Source organism: Chionomys nivalis, chromosome 23 (genome assembly GCF_950005125.1).
Source record: "Chionomys nivalis chromosome 23, mChiNiv1.1, whole genome shotgun sequence".
In the NCBI taxonomy this organism is placed as follows: domain Eukaryota; kingdom Metazoa; phylum Chordata; class Mammalia; order Rodentia; family Cricetidae; genus Chionomys; species Chionomys nivalis.
The window spans coordinates 22,560,512-22,578,024 of record NC_080108.1 but is presented as its reverse complement, the minus strand read 5'-3'; the positions used below and the strand labels follow the sequence as shown (position 1 = coordinate 22,578,024).

Sequence of the window (17,513 nt, the reverse complement as noted above, 5' to 3'; positions counted from 1 at the left end):
TGTTTTTAAGAAGAGTCAGGCTAGCTTTAAACACTGCAAAAGTTGCCTCCAAGACCTCCTCATTTTGCCTGGAATCTCTCGGGCATCTTTCAGGAGACCTCTGGGGCTCTGAGCCAGCTTGCGACTGCGGAACCTGATGCGAATCCCAGCTGGAACTGTCTCTTCCCTAGCTATGGAGCGACACTGCTCAGGATCGCTCAGGAGTCCCCTTTCCTGTTCTCCCCTCCAGTTCTTGCCTCAGGTCCATTTTCCCTCTCTAGCACTCAGTCAAAAGTCCCTTCCAATTCAAGGCGCAAAACCCTTCTTTCCCAGCGGGAGAGGGATGGAGGGAAGGGCTGGGAGCCTCAGAGGTAGCTAGTCCTTCTTAGCACTACACCTCCCCCGTTCTTTGCGTCTCTCTTCAAGTTTTTTACCTACGTGTTTGAGCTTCTCTCAATCCCTCTACTGTGGATTTGATGGTCCGAGGAGTAGCAGCAGCTCCCACTGTTATTCGACCTCTGCCTTCAAATTTTCCAAAATAGGAAGCTCCCTGCTTCAAATGGACAACTTGAGTGTCTCTGGTGGGCCCTGGATGTGGGTTGCAGCCAGGGGCCAAGTTCTCTTCTGCTTAGCACACAGGGACGGGGGGGGGGGGGGGGGGGCGGAAGGGTTGGGTTGACCAGCTTGTCAATCACCTCGTATAGTTTAACCTCTGCACCCCAACCCCGAAGTGTCTACCTTGACCAGGACAAGATTCGAATCTTCAAAGTGAATCTAGAAAGCCAATCAGAGTAATTCCTACACTTTTCTTCCTTTGCCTACTTACGAAACAATTACATTATTAATGTAATGGCTTGGGTCCATAGTTGAGAAACAAGAGACCTTTATTAAAATTCTGTTCGGTTATTCTCTTCCACACTTCTCAACACTTAATATATGCACTGCAGAGGCACCCTCAGAAATCTCACTTCTGATGGTCTTGGTTTGGGGTTTTAAAAGACAACTCTTAACTCACATCATTTCCAAAATACCCTGTTTATTTCCCTGAGATAGCCAGGGAAAGTTAAAACAATCAAAACAATGTTGAATTGGCCGCTATTTTTTTTTTCTGCTCCAAAAGTTTGCTCAATCGTACACAATTCTTTCTTCTGGTTCTCATTTTTGCTTCTCTGCAGTTGTTTTTGTTCCCAAGGCAATGTCTCGCTGCTCCCCCGACTGTCTATCCAGCCCTTTTGCTTCTTATTTCAGAGTTTCTTAGATTATTCTATTCTCATATAAGTCTTCTCATCAGATTCTTCTCCTGTTTTCTCTCTGGTGGATCAATCACAGGGACAACTGTTTTATTTGAATAGCTTGGGGAGAGGGGGTAAAATTCAAGTGAGCATTTACCCCCTGGGAAAAAAAAATCAGGTAGTCAAGCCAATCTTTTAGGGATTGAAGGTGCATGGTGTGTGTGTGTGTGTGTGTGTGTGTGTTTAAGTGTATATCTATGCAATAATGCTCACAGATGTGACTATGTATGGAGTTGACAATGTTGATAAGCTGTCTGGTATCAACATGAATATTAGTCTTAGAGTGTAAACTGAATGAGAAATCATCCCAGTGTGGGCAAATGAGAAGCAACCCTAAGCTTAGGAGTTAGTTGTTAATTGTTACAAATAAAGTTCTTTTGAGCTCCATTCACTTGCTAGAAATGAACCATCAGCTCTCTCTCTCTCTCTCTCTCTCTCTCTCTCTCTCTCTCATTGGAAATAAGAGCCTAAATTCTTTTTGGCTAAAAGGACTGAGACTAAGATGCAGTTTTGTCTTTCTTTTCTGACTACTCTGTCATCCACACAGAATCACAATCATGCCAGGATATCTGTCTAGAAAAAAGAGAGGGAGAGAGAGAAAGAGAGGGGGGGGGGGGAGAGGGAGGGAGGAAGGGAGGATGCTAGTGAGAAAAACCCTACAGCCATGGCCATCTTTGCATCAAAATTTTCCAGACCTCTATTTTTTACTGTGATCCCCCTGATCTGAGTTTGAAATGCGAGCGCAGTGAAGCCCCTAAGCCTTCAATCCTGTGAAATTTTCAAAAGATCTCTAGAAGCAATCTCAGGCTGCCTGACCCCTGACAGGCGCCGATCTCTTTATTCCTCCGGCTGCCAGCACTTCATTTGTTGGAATATCTTTCAGATTTGCACCTCCAGATGACAAACCTGAGTGTTTATTATGTGAACATGAATCGGAAATCTCCAAGCCCGTACAAAAGCACCATCTTAAACATAATATTTAATTTCTCAGCCTAAGTGCCAGCTTCTTTATTTGCTTTTCATTAGCTTAAATATTTTTCCAGGTCTCCCCCATGTGTCACTTTGATATTTAGATGATTCTCTTTTTTAATCATCATTTTCCCCTTGGGAAAAAAAATCTTCTGTCTCCAGTGTCTGCCTTGCTTGTACAACATCACAGTGCTGCGGTCAGCCAGGATGCGCGGCCTGACTTCTAGCCCTGGGAAGGGAGCTGCATCTCCAAGTAGGGTGGGGGCCATTTCCACACCAATTGGGGAAAAAGCTTGTTTCTTAACCAACACTCAGTGCAGGCAGTGGACCTCCAGTTCATTCCACTTTATTTTCCTCCTGGCCTTTTAGATTCCTATTTATTATTATTTAAAACAAAACAAAACCTCAGGTGGCTTGAGAAAGTGCAAGGGAAACCTTCCTTGCTCCCTAAGCACGCCCAGCTTGGTGTCAATACCTCCTTGAGTATGTTGCCTTAAAATTTTCTGTCTAAAAATCCCTGACTCCTGCCTTGGACATTCATTTCTGCCCTGCTATTCTTTGGGGTTAGAGGACACTGCGGGTTGGGAGGGAGCAGGGGAGGTGATGGACATATTTCCTGAGATAGAAGAGTTATATTTAAATGCCTTCTGCCAAATAAACATTCCACCCACAAAGCATTGAGGTGGAGATGTTGGCCACCCTTGTCCTGGTTTCAGAGATCAACAGGTCGCCCTGGTGAAGAATGAGTTGAGATCTAGGTGAGACCCTGGTGAGATTGCACGGGTGCATACCCTAGGGATGAGTCACCAATATGAAGCAGTCCCAGGTCCAGCGAAGGTGGGCTGACACCCCTTCTACGTGTTTAGATGCCATGTTGCTATGATTAACTTATTAAACCTCCTCGTAATTATTTTAATTTGACTGGAAAAAAATTACTTTGGGCTGAGACAGGACGTGTTTGTATTTATCTCCCCCACACACACCACACACACACACACACACACACCCATAAAACCTGTGTTAAAACAAATGTTACTTTCCTCTCTCTGTACATAGGCCCTCCCTTTATGAAATAGACCAGAGGAACTGCCATTAGATCGAATGGCAAGTCTTTATGGAAAGTGTTTTGCATAATTACATACCAAAGCCAGAACAGTCACCTCCACATTTTATGGGTCACAAACCATCAACAATTGCCACATTATTGTCCACGAAACCTTCGTCCCTTCATTGATGGAGCAGACTCCACTGCCTAATCTAGAACGGGAGAGGATGGAAATTTCTTCTAATAAGAACCCAAGAAGATTATGTCTTCAGTGACGCCGTGTTTACACATAGTTATAAAGTTCAGAGAACCGAAGGGGAGAGGAAAGGCCTGGTTAAGTACAGTGCATCCATCTAATATAGATAGTGCATCCAAAGAAGAGTCTGGGTACCTCTCCCCTTTCAGTTTCAACCCCTTTTCTACCTTTGTGATGCTGTAATTAAGATATTCTTATTTAGACAGACAGCTTCGCCGGTAACTGAATAATATTAGCCCCCTTTGATGTCAAACTTTTGACAGTTATCACACCAGCACTGGGCAATTTAGCACAAATGCCCTCCTTAAAAAAAAAAAAGAAAAGAAAAAGAAAAGAAAGAAACCCCCAATGTCTTTGAAGAAATCTAATAAGTGTGATCTTTATCATCAAATGATTTAAATCGCCACCGACAGGCCGCCCAGCTATGAATTACATTCGATTATACATAATAAAGCTGAATTTGGGTTTTAGTTCATTGATGCAGCACTCGTGGGGAAGGCTCCCAAACACATTTTCCCCTCGTCTGAATCCCGAAGTAGTTGCTCAGAGCAAGAGAAAGCACCCAAGATTTACCAGGCCAGGGTACGGAAGCGGCTGGGATGGAAGCTAGTGAGGGCAGAGCCCCAGTGCCCTTTCCTCAGCTCCGGGGAGTCGGGCAGGGGGCAGGACCCAGTCTCGGGATGAAATGTCGTTGTTGCTTTCCCAGCTTGGTCGCCAAATTTGGGACTTGCCAGATGGCGAGATTATTTATCTTCGCGTCTGTTATAAGTGTGTGTGTGTGTGTGTGTGTGTGTGTGTGTGTGCGGATGCGGGGTATTGAACAGAGAGTGAAGACAAGAAAGTCCAGAGACTACTCTGGCTCCTTTAAAATGCTCGCTTGTTCGCTCTTAACCGACTCTGGATTCTGCCACCGCTTGGACCTTCGTCCGAGCTTTGGCATCTTGGAGCGGCCTCGCCGGCAGGCACAAACAACACCAGCGCCACCCGGGTCCCTCAGTATCGACTCCCTGGTCGAGTCTCGGGACCTGGAGCCCAGTGCCCAGATGCAAAGAGCAACGCGTTGTGGGGTGAAAAAGAGGAGTAGGGTGGCTGTTAGGAAAGGTGGCGAAGAGGACGGGTTGGGAGGGGTGAGATAGGGACGTTGACACCTGGAAGGCTTTGTCCTTGCGAGAGACACCTGTCAATCTCCGCTGAGGGGTCCTGGGGCCAGGGGCGGCGGGGGCCGCCTTTCTCCTTGGTGATGTCATCTCGGAGTCTCTTCCCTGAGGAGGGTGGGAATGGCTCCGAGGGGCTCAGAGCCCAGAGGTCTTAGAAAAGCGTGGGGGAGGAAAAGAGAAAATAAACAGAAGTAGCTCTTGCGGCTGGCAATTTACATGGAAATCAATAATCCAACTTTAATGCTATTTTTAATCTTGCCTGACCGTCTCGCCTTTTCACTGGGGGAGGAGGGACAGGGTTACAGCAGCCCATCTTTCAACCCACACAATCGCTGGGGAAGTCTTGTTATCTCAAATCCCGACGTAACCGACCCTTCCCCCAGATCCAGCCCCCCTCTTTTTCTGCTGGTTGTTCCGAACGCAGCCTTCAGGCTTGAGAAGGAAACACTTGGGGGATGAGTTTTGAAAGTCTTCCGATACTGCACAGGGTGAAGGGGGAGTTAATTAACGCCAGGCTTGCTCAGCGAGTGGGAGAGGGAGCCTCGGCGTGGGTGGGCGGGCCAGGTCGAACGCAGAGGTGCGCGCCGTGCGGGAGGCGCGGGATCTGGAGGCCCAGGCTTGCAGGCCCTTGCTAGCAGGAGGTGATCGTGAGATGGCTCGGGCAGGGGACGCTGAGATGCCCCCAAGGAGTCTCTCGGTTAATCCTGGGGAATTCTGATCTCCCACCTACTGAGCCCCCACTCCCAACCCACCGTGTGCTACTACAGAACTCTCATTCTTTTCGGCCGGAGCTAATTAGCAGTCTGCCAGCGGCCTGATTTATGGAAACGCTCGGGCGGGCGGAGACGCACCGCTAGCGGAGCTCTGGCTGCCTCCAGGCGGAGCGGAGGAGGAGTCTCCACCGACCTCCTCCGACAATGAATTCCCCCTCCTCCCTGCAGGGGGGAAAAATGGAAGTTGCTGTTTCACTGCTTCGACCTGGCTGGTTCGGGAGCCTACCCTAGCACTGGCCACCTTAGCCTAGGGCGCAGGGACGTCTAGGCTTCTGCGGGAAAGACCGAGATTGTGGCCCAGCAGTAGTGTTTTTTTTTTTTTCTTTTAAGTGCTGCTGCTGCCAGGCTTCAGTTCCAAGCTACCTGGGAGGGTAGGCTAGAAGCAGATAGAACCTGACCCTTCCAAGCCTGGGTTGAACCTCTGTCTGATGTCCCCAATGAAGGGACGTCAGGTGTGAAGTCTCTGGCGTTGTGGCAGGAGGTTCAAATCAGATCTCTAAGGAGGTAGGGGATAAATGGATGCCCGCAGAGGGCCAGACCCAAAAGCTCGGTGTCTGGATCTTCCTGAAGGGCGTGATCTTTTCCACTTTCTAGTTGTTTCTTTTAGGTACTCCAATGAGATCCTCTCTTCGGTCCAAGCGAGTGTCCAGAGTGTCCAGAGAAAGGCCACTACTAGAACCAATTAGCCAGGCATTTACCCGTAGGCACAGCACAGTCTGACGGCTGCCCTTCCAGGGATTTTGCCGGTGACCAAGGAGAAAGCGGGCACGCAGTTCTCCCCTTTCGCCTTGCAACTCAATAATGAAGGTGGAGAGGAAAGTGACCGAGAAGGTCAGAGAGAAATCTCAGCATGGACCTGTTGCTAGCGTTCAGGCAGCCCTTCTGTTCTTCTGGTTGCCAGTGTTTCTCCAAGAGGCACCGGAGGTACAAGACCGTGAGAATGAATATCCGTGCCCCCGAAGTATTTGGAGGGGAAAAGACAAGCAAGCCCAGAGGCCAGAAGCTAAGGCAGCCTTTGTGACTCAGGGGCAGCACGGTGGAAAGCGGGGATAGGGTAGAAGTCCCTGACAAGAAGACCGACTCCCTTAAGCTCAGTTCTCTCTCAACCCAACACCCCTGGCCTTCTGTGGCTGAAATGGAAGTTGTGGAGAACTGCTATCTTTAAAACCTCACTCAAACTTGATTGTAAAACATCACATCGTTTTTGTTTTGCCGTTTACAGAAGTCAGAATCAGGAACCTTCATGGCTCTCCTCAAACCTGCAGATACCTGTCATCTCTACCTGTTGTAGTTACACAGGTCCTCTCCCCTCCCCTTTCTTGTGAAGACCAGCCAGAGAGAAGCTAAAACAACAACCCACAACCACCATTTCCAAAGGGAGTCTTCCAAACCCTGACAGACAGAGCTGGACCGGAGGTCCCCTCTATACTGTGACATTCAGTCCCTTGAGTGATGGCCTCTCTGAATTCCCTGCAGTCCTAAAGCTTACCATCTGCCTGGCCTGGACGCATCACAGTAGCCAAATCCACTACTGCTATGCAAGTATGAGAGGAGGAGACACAGGCTGACCAACACGTCCCCCTTTGGATCTTTCTGGTGCTTGATCCCCCCCCCTACACACACACACACACACACACACACTCCCACTGTCATTTTTCAGACCTCACTAAGCCCAGTTGCTGACAAGTCAACCCCGGGCACAGCAAATGCTGGGAGGTAGGTGCCCAAATAACATTCCCCATTTGTCTTTTTCAAAGTTGATTTATAGCGATCGACAGGTTAAAGGCTCATCTGACTTCATTATTTTTTTATTTTTTTTTTTTTGGTTTTTCGAGACAGGGTTTCTCTGTGGCTTTGGAGCCTGTCCTGGAACTAGCTCTTGTAGACCAGGCTGGCCTCGAACTCACAGAGATCCGCCTGCCTCTGTCTCCCGAGTGCTGGGATTAAAGGCGTGCGCCACCACCGCCCGGCTGACTTCATTATTTTTAAAAGCTGTCTATTTCCCAACTGTCGCCTTTCATCACTTAAGCACAAATAAATACGTGAAGAAATGAATTGGAAGAGACTTTGCGATCATGCTTATAATTCTTGGTCGCCAGTTAACATTCTTAATGGCCTGACCCTCTGAGCTTCTGTAGACTCCTAAACTTGGTTTCAACATCCCACCATTTCTACTTTAAAAACTTCAAGGGAAACGGCTGAGATGAGGGGTTAGCCGGAGCACAGCTAGGCTACAAGCATGCAACCGGGTAAGCAGAGAGCAAAGTTTCCCCCGGCAGCTTGAAGGCTACAGTACTGGAAGGGCAGGGAAGAAGGGGTGCCTCGTGAGTCAGGGGACCCAGTAGAACCAGAAGCTAAAAAGAGGGCCTCAGACCAAGAGAACAAATTCTGCACGTGCGTTGGTCCTGTTGCAAAACCACGGCGACGCTCCCATAGTACAGAACTGTTTGCTCAGAAAGATTACCGCCACTATTATTTCTAGCATAGTTTCCAAAAGGGTCTAGGTGACTACGGGACGTTTTCTCTCCCTCGTCTTTAACTTGGAGCTTATGAGCCTGAGCCCCCAGGAAATGCGAAGGTGACGTGGAAATGAAACGGCGTGGATTGAAATCCATGCAATAAATCGAAATTGTTTATTGTTTCTTCAATTTTACTGCTATTTATTCGGCATTCAGTCTCTCTCTCTCTCTCTCTCTCTCTCTCTCTCTCTCTCTCTCCAATGAGGGTGCAAAAATAACGAAAGTAGAAGGAAAGCAAATACACAAAACTAAAACAAAAAAAAAGGAGCGAGAGAGAAGGGAAGAAAATGGCAATAAAGAGAAAAAGGGTTGAAACCAGAAGGAAAAAAAAAGACCTAGTTTGGGAGACAAAATGGGGTGTATCAGATCTCCCCCTTTATTCTTATTCCTCCTCCTCCTGCTCTTTCTTCGTCTTCTTCTTTTGACTGGGGTCGGGGCTGAGGCCAAAGAATTAACTAAAGCGGGATATGTGAAATTTCTGTGAGTTTTAGGCAGCCAGCCTCGGTTGGAAAGGGTGATAGGGCGGGACCGGGCCGAGGGCCCTCTGCAGCATCTCCGACACACTAGAGTCCCACCAAGAGTTAGAACTTTGCAGATTCCAGGAAAGACCCAACGCAGAGCAAGCCCTAGTGGGCTTGACCACACTGTTGCCACCACCTTGTCCCAAGTAGTGACCTCAGGTCTTTTTTTTACCCTTGTAGGCCACTAGGCCTAGGAAGGTCTGAGGACCCTTGGACTCTGCATCGAAGGTTAAGGAACTCTGCGTTTACAGCGCTCGGGGACTGAGGCTTTCCGGAGCGAAGGCTGCGCTGCCTGACTGCGGAAACCAGGGCGCTGCAGTGCCCTGGAGCGCCACCTCGCTTCGGAAACTGGAATAACGCGGCTAAGCCTTCCACTCTCCCGCAACCTAACTTGATCTTCACCCGTTCTATTTCCTTTATTAACATCTCCAAAGAAGCCTAAACGCCTAGGCCTCCTTCCCCACTAGCAAAAATAAATAATAAAAAAATCATCCGTGACCCACATAGCTCAAAGTAACTGCACAATGGAAGAAAACTACAGAAGCACAATTTCACTAAACAAGGGTAGTCACCTAAGCTGTAAAACTGCTTTCGGAGGAAAGAGAAAATGAATTAGACACGTTGTCAGGAGGCCACCAGTTCGGGCTGCGCTGTGTTTTGAGTCATTCTGCTGTGGCCAATGCAAATGTCTCCCACCAAGCGGGTGCCTATGAAGTTAGAACCTCCCAGTTATGATTTTCACAGAAATTCATTCATTGTGACCCGTGGGGTATCAGAGAGAGAGAGAGAGAAAGAGAGAGAGAGAGAGAGAGAGAGAGAGAGAGAGAGAGAGAGAGAGAGAGAGAGAGAGAGAGAGAGGCTTTGCCAGACCACTGGCTGCCCCATTGAAGCCTGGCTCCTCAGCCTTACAAAAAAAAGTGGGGGGGGGGGCTCTAAATGCAATCCTCAGCGTGTCCACCTTTCAACGAACGAAAGCAGCAGCTGCCAGAAATTATGAGTTACAAAACATTGCTCCTCCAACGTGCAACTTGCTATTTGCCTCCTTTTCAAGCAGTTGGTCAATTAAGATCTTTATCCACCCTTAAATAGATCCACTGGACTAGACTCTAAAATATATAAAAAAAATAAGCTCACTGATACACTATGGTCAGTCATTGTTTCGTTTTTCTTTCCGTGCCAGAGTCAAGTGTGATAAGAAACAACCTATTTTCCAGTTTGAACATAGTTTTGAATGTGGAGCATCTTGCTTATGGGCCAGTGAAGAGCTGTGTGGTTCATTTCATTTGTTTTGAAAAGGACATGGAACTTCCATTTAACGTAGTTTTTACTTATTTGTTTAACCCCTCTCTGTCTCTCTCCCTTCCCCCCTCCTCTGTGTGTGTGTGTGTGTGTGTGTCACTCTCACACACTCTGTGCGTGTGTTCAGGATATCCAATAGATTAACTGGGTAAAATGATGGCTACCCTGGGGACAGTGGACAGAGGAAGAGCTTGAGGAAAAAGAAGGTGGTGGCATCTAAGCCCCTGTATTTTTCTGCTTGAACAAAGCAAACTTAGAGAACCTTTTGGGAAACTTTGCACTTCTCGTGGAGTTGGTAGGGAGGTCCCTGGGCAGTCAGGCAGGAGATGGAGAGAGCGCGGTGCCTCTCTGCCCCACAAGGCAGATTAAAAGGCTCTCAGGACTCCCACTCAGAAATTATAGGGCTGAGCCAGGAAAATAGCCAGTTTAGTTTTCTGGCCGGCTTGTCCCTTTTTCACTAGGTTACAACAGGTTCCTGAGAGACCATACTAGAGAGAGGTCTCAGATTCCTAGCAGGATTTAAGGAGCAGTCCCTCAAGTGGCCAGCTGCAGAGGGGTGGCCAGGTTCTTGGGAGTTCCAGCCCCTGAGGTGAGAATGCCAACTTGTGGATAAGATGGCTGCTGACAGATTCTGGGAGCTAAGTGACAACTCCAGAGAGGACCCTAGCTTCCACTGAGGGGTGGCAGTAAGGAGCAGAGACAAACAGAAGGAAGTCACGGAGCAGACCGCACTTCAAGCTTCAGGCCTTTGGTTTGCAGGAGGTTCTAAACTGGAAGACTTTTACTTCTCCCGCTTTCCCTCCGTTTCTTTCTCTTCCACCCCCATTCATATTTTCTAAGATTCTCCCCCGCCACCCCACCCCGCCACACACACAGAATAGAGCCTGAGGATGAAAAATTACTTTCTTGCTATTACCCTTCCTACCACAAGATGCAGTGCAAGAGTTAGTGTTACAACTATGGCACAATGTTTCACCGACGCAAAACATGCAGCCAGAGGGGGTTGCTAATGACTCCTGGACTAGAGCGAGCCAGCGACTGGGAGAAGGGGAGGGAGAGACAGAACTACGCAGGAGAGAGGCATTTTTCATTAAAACCCCGGGTAAGGGCGAATCAGGACTAATAATCCCATCCGTATTTCCGATTTCAAGGTTCTCTCTGCTTAAATGTGTGAGCTAGAGAGAATCCAGTATCCTTTTAAGCACCACTTTTTGCCATATTAATAACAATTATGTTTACAGTTACGTTGCGTGAAGAGCTCTCCTTTGGGAAGGATCAAACACTAGAAATCGCTTAATACTAGATTCAAAGCTACTCCGATATGCAAGCCCTTTGAAGGCTGTGGGGGCCTGGTCATCGTTAACCGAGGGTCTATGCAACGCAGGGCGGCCAAAGAAACTCAAGCCTCGCTCCCCTATTAGGGCACACAAATGAACAAACGCTTGTGATGAAGTGGTGGGAATCAGAATGACCCAACCAGGCTATGGAGCAACCTGCAGGTGCAGCGGCCAGCGGTTGCCTGCCCGGCCTGTGCTAGATCTTGACAAAATGTCCCCACCGGCCTCGGAACTCCCCTGTGCCCTCCCTTGGGACCAGCTATTTGGGGGTGCATGAGGTTTCGAGGTTCCTACCGTGGCCCAGGTTGGTCCCACCGCCCTGCAGTCTGCTTCTGCACCCCAGGGCACACGAGGAGGGCATCCCCATGGGCTGCGGCCCTTTGAACCAGGGAGCCCTTGGCTCCCTCCCGGACCCGGACGCGCGGAGCTCGTTGGAGGCCCGGCAGCGGAGCGGAGTGTGGGTGGCGGGTGGGGTTGAAGGGGAGTGGGGGAGGCGGGAGGGGACAGAGGGGCGGAGGCAGGAGCGGGGCGTTAAGCCTGGAAGCTTGGCTGTTTACCCAAACGATTTTCTTTTCAGGCCGGAGACGCCAATGAGACAAGATCAAACTGCCCTCCAAGCAGTGCGTGTGGGGCGACGTGAGTGTGTGTGTGTCCCCTTTGCAAGAGGGGCTTTGTGAATGGGGCCTCCAGCACTCTGGCTTGGAGGGATGAGAGGCGACCCGGCCACCAGCGCCTCCTCCCGGGGGCTGGGAAAAGCCTGGTGTGTAGCGTGCCTCAGTACAGGGAAGGGCAGCCCGGGCGAGCCGTAGTCCAAAGAGACTGAGCAAAGAACTGCAGCGGCACGCTCTTGAGAGCTAAGGCCTTAAAGATCTAGAGCATCATACAAATTCCATCCTTCTTCCGACCCGTTGATTTTCGATCCGTCTAAAGCCTACATCCAGCTCTTTGGGCCATTGGTTTGTTTCTTCCTGACTGCCTGACTCTAGATCTATTGCCTGAAAATTAGGGCAAGGTTTTAACGATTAAGTTACAACGCAAGCTGGGAAGTGCACTGCCAGCCCTAAGCCTGGGTTCTTTGCACCACAAAATAAAGATCAACGGAGCAAAGACTGTCTGTATTAACAAAATTTGTGATTTTTTTAAAAAAGGAACCTAACCCCAAGAATATTCATTAACTGGGCAAAAAGTAAGAGAGAGAGGCAAGAGGGGAGGAGGGGGTGAACTTGGTTAAGTTCGAGCTACAGCGCAGATGGTGACTGTCCTTCTGGATGTAGCTCCTGAAGCTGCCCCAGGAGCCTCAGGAGTTGAAAGGTCGTTTGAAATAATAATGGCATTCTATGTGACAATAAAAAGAATGGTCAGTCAGGGCTTTTTTGTTTGTTTCTTGAGGTCGAACTATAATTAAAATGTGGTAGCATAGACGTTGTGCCTGTATCTTCTATTTTCCATAGTTTATTCTCCAGTAGGGCCCACTGTAAGCTTACCTAAGGGATCCGAAGAAAACAACTTCATTTCAATGTTCCTAAGGTCTCCGTCTCTATTACTCCTCGATGACCCCATCCTTGTCCCTCCCATTCTTTGCCACTTGTCCTTTGGATAAGGGAGATTAGACTGGGACCTAGGTTTGGGTTCTTCTCACACAGGCACTCTACAAGAGTGGCATTTCCACTCCCATAGGAGCAGACATTCCATTGCCCCATTTCCAAGAGTTCTTATTTACCTGAAACTCTCCTTCCCTGGGGCTGACCCAAGGAGGGCACCTTGGGGACCTGCTGAGACTTGCTTCAGGCTCCTGTGACCTCCACTGTGGTGGCCCAGGTTGGCACCAACATACTGAGAAAGAGCCTACAGGCCCCCACCTTCTTGCCAGAACCTCTCCGGTGGAGTTTGCAAGTCTAGGACTGAAGGACCAGGGACACCTGATGCCTCGTCCCCTAAGACAGATTAAAGACAGGCCTGAGGACTTGCCTGAATGCTGGCTGGTCTGCCATGGGTGTAGGCCAGTGGGGGTTGCTTACAAAGGAAGGCAGATGTGCCTAATTTGAGAATGATGAACAGTTACTTTAATGAGAGAGTGGGCTACTCTCTCAATGTGCCCATCACTGCCATCATCCAGGGTGGTTTCTAGACTTCACAGCAAATGGTCCCGACCAAGAAATAAAAAATAAAAATAAAAAAGTCTTGAAGCAAGGCAGCCAGAAAGGCAAAGCTATTTGGCTAAGGGAGGGGGGAGTCAAGGTTCCTGGGCTCAACACAGTGCCCATCAGAGGGTAGCAGAGTGCTGTTGAGGCATCCAAGAAGATCCACACCCAAGGGATGTCCACCTGGAACCCTAATTCCTTACTGACAATTGTGGCTCCTGGGCCTCCAGGCCTCTGATCTGGGAGGTGGAAAGGCAGAGCTGTAGTCTTATTTCTTCACGCTGGAATCCTGGGAGGAAAGACTGGTGATGGCTGTGGTGTCCATGTGTGGGCAGGTGGCAACCGCTAATCACCCAAAGGCCAGGTCCACATCCTGGGTTCCTACCACTGCGCTGCTCCAAGCTAGATAAGCTTACCTTGAGTGTCAGGGGGCACTGGACTGAGTACCAGGACCCTCCAGAGAGGGGCCTCCTAGTCGGTGCCCAAGCGAGGACCCAGAATCAAGGGGCTAGGACAAGACACAGGGCACTGTCCTGGCCGCCCCTGGCAACACACACAGTTCTTTCCAGGGCCCTCCGGCTGGGCTTCTCTAACCTCCAGCCACAGGAGGACACAAGAGAGAGTTTCCCTTTACCCTCCCCACCCCTGTTTCTCCCATCCCCCCACCCCAAATCTGAGTGCCGAGACTAGCTGGTAACCAGGGGCCGGTGGCTTGCCCCCTGAGTGTGAGTGCGGAAAACACCAGGCGCTGCGCTGTCTGCAGACAAAAGACCCGAGATGACCGGCTCCAGCAGGCCCAGACGCTGCGTCGTTCGCACCCGCCTCCACCTTTGCCTAGGCAGCAGGCGCAGGTGGGAGCAGGGGCGCCAAGGAGCAGAGAACTTTTATTGATTCCCTAAATTGAACACCTCCGAGTCCGCGGGCAAAGGCAGGACCAGGCATCTGTTTCAGAAAAAAATAAAATAAAATAAAATCTGCCCCCGGCACCCAGCCATCCATCCTCCCATAAAGGGCTGCTCGGTGCTGGTTTTTTCCCCTTACGTGTCTCATAGCAAGTCACCTGGCAGCTAGGAAAAGCTATCCTCCTCCCACATCGACCTGCAGGCGTTACTCCCCCCACCAAAAAAAGGCTCTTGTCTTCTCTTCCTCTACTAGCCCCAGGGAGAATTCACTGACTTTAGCATTAAGGAGTGGGGAAAAAAATCTTTACATTCTCCCTAGGTGTAAGACGCTGTAAGAATTGGGAAAGGCTGCTGGCACTCCACACCTCTCTCTCTCCCTGCTGCACCTGGAAAGCCAGCTCTGAGAAGAAGAAATAGTCTTTTCCTGCAGTCTGTCATTCTGCTCCCAGAAATAACCGGTGTGAGAAATACCCCAGGCTTGAGAATATTGATAGATGATAGTAGCGATATTCACAATCGATCCTTTAATAGGCAGACGTCATAAATCATGTTCAATGCCCTGACAGAATGGTACTTCACTTAATAATATAATTAAGATTAAAACTCCAGAGGTATTGAGGCAGCAGCTATTGATAACTGCAAAAAAAAAAATGCAATACCACAGTGGGATGCAATAGGATTTTGGGAAAATACAATCTCCTTTCAAAAGATGGACTTTTACCAGTGTTCCCATCTTTGAGCTCCTTTGGCCTTGATTTCCAGCCCCACCCCCAACCCCTCTTTCTTTACCAGTCATATTTCTAAGGACAGCTCTTAAAAAGTTGGTTTGTTTTCTAGCCTTCAATATGAAGTTTTAAAAATTATCACGAGACCTAAGAAACGTTTGTTTGTTTCAATACACTTAAGTCCCTTAGTAAAGTTTTCCAAATTGCCACATACAGGAGAGCACATACATATACATCAGGCAGCTCCAGCCCTGCACCCTAGCCTCTGCCCTTTGCAGACTGCTCCACAGTCCAAACCATGGGCCTCAGCATAGGTAACAAGGTCCTGAAAAGGATCGTGAAGTGGCAGGCTCCTATCCCAGGGTGATAGTCTGCCATCTGCATCGCATGGCTAGAGTTGATGGAAGTGCAGCTTGAGACGAGTCTAAAGAGTGGAATATTAATCAGATCAATGGAAGCTGACAAATGAGAAATATCTGATAGTTAGTAGCAATTTACAACTTTGTTATTAGTTAAGAATCACCTGCCTTGTAAGAGTAATTCATAATGCAGAGAGGAGCCCTTTGGAAATCCCCCTCCTATTCTTCCCATTTCCCTCTGTCTCTTAAGGAAGGAAAGGGAAAGAAAGAAAATGAGTGATCAGCAGAAGCAGAAAAACAAAACAAATCAAACAAGCAAACAAAAAAATGGCTGCATTTGTGGGGAGAACAGAACTGCGGAATATAAAAAGGGGGGGTGTTAATTCTCTGGGAAGCTATCAGGAAAGAAAAAAAATATCAAGGGAGGGCTGATAAATGGGAAAATAAATTCTGTAACCATACACCACGAACTGGCTAAAGGTTGAGTTTCAAATGACCCAGATGCCATCAAAACCAACAGTGCCGCTACAGTGTAACTTCACAGCCTAACTCAGCCCTGAATTCCAGGCAGAGCTCAAGGCATTGTCTGCGCTGTTGTTCTTAACGATGTATTTCTTTACAGCCCAGGAGCAGACAGACGTGTGCAGGCTCTTTCCCAAATTCCATCCCTGGAGACCCAAGCCGGCTTTCATGTGCCTAGCATCAGCTCTCTTCTAGGCCCTATACAATCCTCCCTGACCCCAACACACACACACACACACACACACACACACACACTCATTTTACATTGATTATTGGATGGTTTCAGCCTCACCAAAACCACATTCCAAAATAAAGACTTGTTGAAAAACTGTAAATCTTTTCAGCACTGTAGATTGAGAAACCATTTCAATCAACAGACTGGCTGTAAAAAAATAAAAATAAATAAATAAGAAATCAAGAAACCTCCAGCTTTCTGCCCACAGAAGGAGAAAATGCTGTTTTGTTGAATCTTCTATTTGTTAAGTGGACTAATATTTTTCAGATTTGGGTTTGTTGTTGTTGTTGTTTGGTTCTGGCTTTGTTTGTTTGTTAGATCAGAGGAAAGAAAAATAATCTCAACTTTAGAAAACTTTTTCTGGTCATGATTACAAACTCTGGTTTTGCCTCCCTAAGTCCAGGCTGGATCCACAAAAGGTAGCTAGAAATTGAGATTTATTGGCCTCTAAATGAAAAGATTCATTTGAAAGAAGAGGTTAACTCTGAGTTCCTTCTCTGTGACTGGGTTCGGCAAATGCTTCAGAGGCGTGAGCATCGAAGCAGCTCAGAGAAGCTTTCAAAGGACACAAGGCAGAGACACACAAACACATGCACACTCCAACCAGATGCATCTCCTCTTTGTTGTCTCCACTGTCACCGTGAACCTCCAGATTCTCTCCAGGTAGCTAGGATCATCTCCGCCCCACCACTTTGATTCTTTTGCCATTCCTAGAAATTATTGAAAGAATAAAGGGAGGCCGGGAAAGTAGAAAAGAAGGGGAAAAAAAAACTAATTCAGATAATCCAGAATATGTTTGTAAATAATGTGCATGGAGAAGATAGGATGGAGGAAGGGGTTCCAGGATAAAAATAGGCAAATTGGTTAGTAACCATGAAATGATTTTCAGGAAATGGGGTTGATGTGGGGGGAGGGAGAGAGAGAGGGAGGAAAGGGGAGATGAGAGAGAGAGAGAATATAAATATGAATCTATCAGTAATACTAAGCTTAGAGAAAACAGCAGCCTGAATCCGAGCAGACTATGGAGATGCTAATGAGAGGAAATTAACCTTCGGGTTGGGTCCCTGACATGGGCCCTCCACTGAATGTCTGACCCAGGGGCTGCCAGCAGCTTCTCTCTGCACCAGGGAAATGAGATAATCACTCTGAAACCCACCAGCCTTGGTACAAACTCGCTCTGAGCTACTGAGCAGAGAGCAACTCGCAGCTCCTTGCAAAGGAGAGGAAAACAAATACACAGCTACCAGTTCCGCAGTCAGGAGTGGAGAGCAAACCTGGCTAGGTTCTAGCTCAGAGCGTCGCCAGGATGGAAGGGGGTGCAAAGACAAGGAAATGAGAAATCACCTCATCCTTTTTTGCTCTAGTCTACCACCAAAGAATCCAGAGAACTGGGCCTCAGTAAGGACATATAAAAGAAAAGTGGATTTTATGTCTAAAGAATTTCTGCCTAGCCAGAAGGAATATAATGGGTCCGGGCTGTGT

General features: G+C 48.2%; 1 long non-coding RNA gene across 1 annotated transcript in view; it reads right to left on the bottom strand.

The window, feature by feature from the left end:
* Positions 1-11,583, bottom strand: part of LOC130865327 (uncharacterized) — a 47,280-nt gene extending 35,697 nt beyond the window's left edge. Inside the window, exon 1 of the long non-coding RNA XR_009056093.1 lies at positions 11,442-11,583. This is a non-coding gene — a long non-coding RNA (uncharacterized LOC130865327). The remainder of the gene's footprint in view (positions 1-11,441) is intronic.
* Between the last annotated feature and the right edge of the window lie 5,930 nt (positions 11,584-17,513).